We start from the raw sequence: 5,629 nt of genomic DNA, 5'->3' as shown, positions 1-5,629 counted from the left end.
TTTCCCATGCTTTTATGTAGTTTGTCATTATACTAATAAGTTCATACACAGCCAAAGGTATGTTCTGTAACTGTAAACCATAAACTGTATTTTGATATATGTACTAGGAAATACTGCTCCTTTCCAGGGTGATTAATTATGGACACTGATTATCCAAAACTTTTCTATTCCAAGTTTATTTTTCAGTGTGGCTCTGTGGAGGTCAAACTTGGAAAGAAGCTGTACGCGTTATTGTAGCATGTAGCAACCACACCGCTGGAAATAATGCTCTGTACTCTTGTTTCATTTACTCTCCTTCTTCCCAATAACTAGAATAAAGATGAGAACAGCAATGTAAAAAGGCCATTGCAAAGGAGGACGTGCAATACAGGCTGCTCACAGTACAGACAGGACACCACCACAAAATACACTGCCAGCACCATCATGTGGAAGGTACACACACAGCAGCCGATAGGACAACTAAATCAAGGTAGTCCAGATTCTGTTAGAAGTATTAAGAATTGTTTGATGTTGTTACTGAACAGCTTGAGGCTGGGATTCAACGGGGATAAGGACAATGGGACTTTCAGTTTGTGTCCTCTGTTTTCTATGTTCCCACTGTTTTTTAAGACTGTAAATGGTTTGGGAGAGGAACTATTCTTTAAATGTCTAAAAAGCACTTACAGTATTTGGATGCTATTCTAATTTTAACACTTACAAGAGGAAAGCAGGTACACTTATAAGGCAGAAAAAGGCTGCACCATCAAGAACTTTCTCATGATGTAGCGATTTCTGATGAACTCTTACTGGAGCTATGGCCTGTCTCCCTGCACATGTGAACAGCACATTTACTGTCAGGATGCTTTAAGATGCAATGGTGAGTTTATAAAATAAGTGTTCTATCTTAAGACCTTCCCAATGAAAGGCCTAAACCAGTATAAGCATTAAAACAAACACGGCATGGCCTGTGAATTTGCAATTTCAGTGGTCATCCTGGCTTTGGGATGGTCATTCCCAGACTGAGAAACAGCATTTTCTGTTTTGTAACACAGCTCTCAAATACTCCAGAGGCAATCAATATAATTTTAGCTTCCAGTCTGAGTTTTCGCTTGGAGATGACCATTGATGGCCAAGATAAAGGTCATGGATTATAGCCTGTCTTTGGGATCTGTGTTAACTTCCCAAGAATTCAAGGTAAATTTTGCTGTTAACTTTAATGGGAGCAGAGTCTGACAGTCTTATTACAGTAATAGATTTTTCTTTTTCACTCCAATCAAAATAGAAAAATATACTTATAAAGCCTCAAGCTCTTTTCTCTATTGTTCTGAATCATGCAGATCACAGGTGACAAGCTGCTTCCATGTATGGAATGTTACTGCATTTCTCTGTTGTTCAGTCATTATTGCAAATACAGCCCCTTCATTAATCCATCTGAAAAACTAGCAATTTAATCTTACACTTTTTCCAAAAGGTAATGATAATGCCAATGGCAAACAGATTAATGTTTCAGAATTATGAAACTCTTGCCTTGTAAGGGATGATGTTTTTGGAAGATTAAAAAGCCCTCACAAGTTATGTATAGTGAATGTAAAGAAGAAAGTTAGGAGTTTTTTTCTGCCCTCGTTCTCCCAGTCTTTTTGTCAGGCACAACACTACAAACATTGGCAATATATTCATGTTTAATATTCAATATATTTTCCCAGTTATAATCTTTCAAAGAAGCCTCTACACTGAAAAATATGCATAGTTTATAGTACTGAAACACTTACCTTCGAGTGCGTGTCAATTCAGATGGTTAAAAGAAGCTAATTTTCCTTTATTTAACAATAAAAGTTCAAAGCTATTTCTTATCCATCTCCTTGTACATGTTATGTAAAAAATATTGTGACCCATTTTATAAATGGATTCTGTGACTCATTTGAAATCAACCTTCACACCTCTGGATAAAAGAGACAGTCCTCCCGGACAGGAGGAGAGGCCAGCTACTCTACAAATCAGTTGAAGAACAGTATGAACCATCTCATATATGCTACTGTCACATTGGTTTATTTCACCATTTCCTAATTATACACTGAAACAAAGCCAATTTGGAAATGCTGATTTTTTTCTTCTGAGTAACCTAAACCATAAGTCACATGAATAGAGGAAACGCAAAGGGCTGAGATAAGTCACATGCCTATGTTTAGTACAATAATTTGCAAGTAAAAACATCCCTTTTCCTTCAACTGACTTCAAGTATCTTATACCTATAAAAACAGTTAAAACATTTGAAAATTGTCTCCCAGTAAATGCAGTTCCTCCTCTTTACTGAAAGAATCGGGTGTAGAGGCACACACAGCACTATGCAGCTAAGGGCAGTACTGGTGACTGCGTACGTTAATACAAAAAGTATTGATGTTTAAGAATTGCAAACGAAGAGCGCAACTGGTAGGACTGTTCACGGTTCCATCTGTGGTACACAGAACCTCACCAGCTGGAAAGCAGATAGATAGAAAAGTACAAGGTAATTATCTCCTTTTACAATACCCCTAACACCGTATCGCCTCTGTCCATTTGTCATTCTGTGGGCATATGATTGTCAGTGGTTAGGAAACATGTAAGGCCTTCAAAGAAAGCAAAGGCAGAACTTCTAAGACTTCTCTGGAAGCATTACCAAGTCCATAGCTGTTCACAAAGTATGTATGCAAAGCTGGGGTTTTATACAGGATTAAATAACCTACTAACCCACAGGTGCTCACTGCAGGAAACCCGCATGCACTGAGAACTTTAAATACCTATTGAAAAGCAATCTTTTGCACTCCTCCTCTTCAAAACAGAAATAAAGGAACAAAAATCCTAATGGTTCTTAATGTGTAAGATAAAAGCTGGTATTTTCAGAAGTTACCTCTTGCTTCAGGGTTTTGGTATTTTTTCACTCCCTAAGTTTTTACACAAAGTACCAAATCCTACCAAACAAACCATGAAAAAAAAAGGTGTCTGTATTAGAGGACTGTCTGAAGATATGACAAAAAGATAATTTCTTTAATCTGTGGTTAGTTCCTATCCTCTTAGGGATATTTCTCTATCACTTATTTAGAAAGGACTCTAATATGCATATTTGTCCAGAATTGTACGGTTGTGTTATGCTTTTCCATCAATGCTTATGTAAATTCATAATTCTATGACTGAGAACAGAGATTGGAAATTACATTTAAATTAACATAATTTAATTTATTAGTACAAAACCTACAAAAAAAAAAAAAACAACAACAAAAAAAAACCTCAACAAAACAACAACAAAAAAACACCAAAAAAACCTCCAGCTCTTGAAAATCAGTTGCCATAGAGGTTTTTAAAAGTCAAGGTCAGGCTGGACAGGTCTTTGAGCCACCTGGTTTAGTTGAAGATGTCCCTGCCCATGGCAGGGGAGTTAGAACTGGATAAGCTTTAAGTGCGGGCTTTCAGCCTAAACCATTCTCTGATTCTGTGGAGTCAAAAATTCCATTAAATATGTTCAGTCTGATTTTTCAGTCAGTTTTCACTGGAACACGGTGTTACATTATTTAATTGTTAAAACCCAAGTAAATGTTTGACAACTTTGACATTTTGTAGCCTAGTTTATTTATAGATGCCTGTAATATTTTCAACATTAGTCTCAAGAAAAAAAATAAGCTCAGAGTGTTCTCCTAATCATTTAGTGTACTGAAATATTTACAGTTATAAACCAAAGGCGTGAAGTTGCTAGGTACTGCACCAGGGGAAAGTGAATTAGCTCTCAGTGCCACAAAAGATGCTGTCTTAAGTGAGGACACAGAATGATTCATTAGTTGCCTAATTGAATGGTTGAAGGTCAAGCCTGTGTCCATTACTAATTTAGCACTGCAATTTACTACAATTTGCAATGACAGAAGAATTGAGAGCCCTTCCATTTAACAAAAGCACTAGAAGGAAATTATCAAAACCAGGTGCTACTTGCTTTTTGTTGTTGTGTCACTGTCAAGCTAAAAGTCACATTTCTGTCTGTAAACATTCAGGAACTTGTTAAAAGTACTGTCATGAGAATGATGTAGTCTCTCTAGAAGTTCATATACAGTGTTCACTTTAATTACATTTATTCTACTTTGCTCTACACAAAGACCAAATAATACAAATACCTAAAGTTTGTGTTATGAATAATTCTTGTGCATATTTGGACACAACTTCATTGTATAAGATTTAGAGAGTAAAGCTGAAGTTTTGGCAACTGCCAAATCATTTCAGCATATGAATGGTTCTATTTGAATGTACCTGATTTCACAGGTACAACTTCTCATAAAATCAGGCCTACTTGAACCAGGTGTAGATTTTGTTATTTGATAGAAACTAGTAGAGGTAGTTACAGGCTCTGGGATGATAAGTATGTAAATGTAAATGTAAAATTAGGTTAAGAATTAATAAGAAAGGCATAGACAGCAAAACTGAGAACTTCATTAAAACATTGGATAATACTGTGTTATGTTTCTCTCATGAAATAAGAAATAGAATTGGAAAGGGTATAACATGGAATATTGAAGATCTGTTTTATACTGGGAATAAACTAGAATTCTTTGTAGCCTGGACTAAAGAGGCTATGATAGAAGTCAAGGCATGGAGAAAGTGAGCAGGGGGTGATTATCCACCCTCTTTTGTAATACAAGATCTAGCTGGCATCACATGTGCTTACCAAGGGACAGACTGAAAACAAACAAAAGGAGTACAGAAGTGTTTCATTGCACAATAGATCAGTTATGGAGCATAATGCCCGTGGACAGGATAGCAGCCAAAAGCACACGATTTCAAACAGGGTAAATTGACAGATGATGAAACAATGATGATACCTCTGGCTATTGAAATGAAGCCATAAATGCAAGAAGAAAAAAAGGTGTGAAAATGGAAGTATGGCTTTATTATGATCTTGCCCTTACTGGCCCAGACAGAACCTCCGGTGGTTGCTGGAGGACAAGCTCGTACTGGACACTGGACTGGTGCGTGTGAATTTGACTGTCATGTGCAGCAGCTCAGGGGTCGGGGGGTGTTTGCAACCCCTCTCCTCACCAGCACCCTCCAGCCTGTGGCACAGCCACCCCGAGGGCCTGCCGGGAGCCCTTCCCCTCCCGAAGGCCGAGGGGCGGAGGAAGGCGCGGAGCCCGCTGGCCGGTTGCGTGACGAAGGCGAGCGGCTGCGGCAGCCTCGATCGCACGGAGCAGGCCACGGGCTCCGCGCCGCAGCCTCGGCCCGGCCCAGCGGTGATTCCCTGCCAGCTGCTGCCCGTGTCCTCAGGCCTCTCATTTTTCACCCGCTCCCACCGGCGCCGCGGGGCCGCTTCCTACCTGCGCGGCACCGCCAGCCCGGCCTCAAAGCGTCCCTGCCGCCGTGCCGTTGTCAGGGCACCGGGGCCGGCCGGGATTGACGCTTCCAACAGCCAGTCAGCGCTCGGTATTTGATCAAAACTACACGTCCCAGCATGCCATGCGCAGGGACTCGCCAGGGCAGGACTGGGTGGGGGGGCGGAGCACCATGGGCGCTGTAGGCGGCAGCTCCCTCCCTCGTCCCTCCGCCCGGCGTCTCCTCGCCATTAGCTGCCAGGGGAACTTCCCCAGCCGGGAAGGAGGTTCAGGTGGTCCCATGCAATTCGGTAATATGAAGATTTGTG

The sequence above is a fragment of the Pezoporus wallicus genome, unplaced genomic scaffold (genome assembly GCF_028554395.1).
Source record: "Pezoporus wallicus isolate ANWC-B61680 ecotype Strahan unplaced genomic scaffold, APGP_CSIRO_Pwel_v1 contig_4238, whole genome shotgun sequence".
Classification (NCBI taxonomy): domain Eukaryota; kingdom Metazoa; phylum Chordata; class Aves; order Psittaciformes; family Psittacidae; genus Pezoporus; species Pezoporus wallicus.
Note: the sequence above shows the minus strand (reverse complement) of the source record.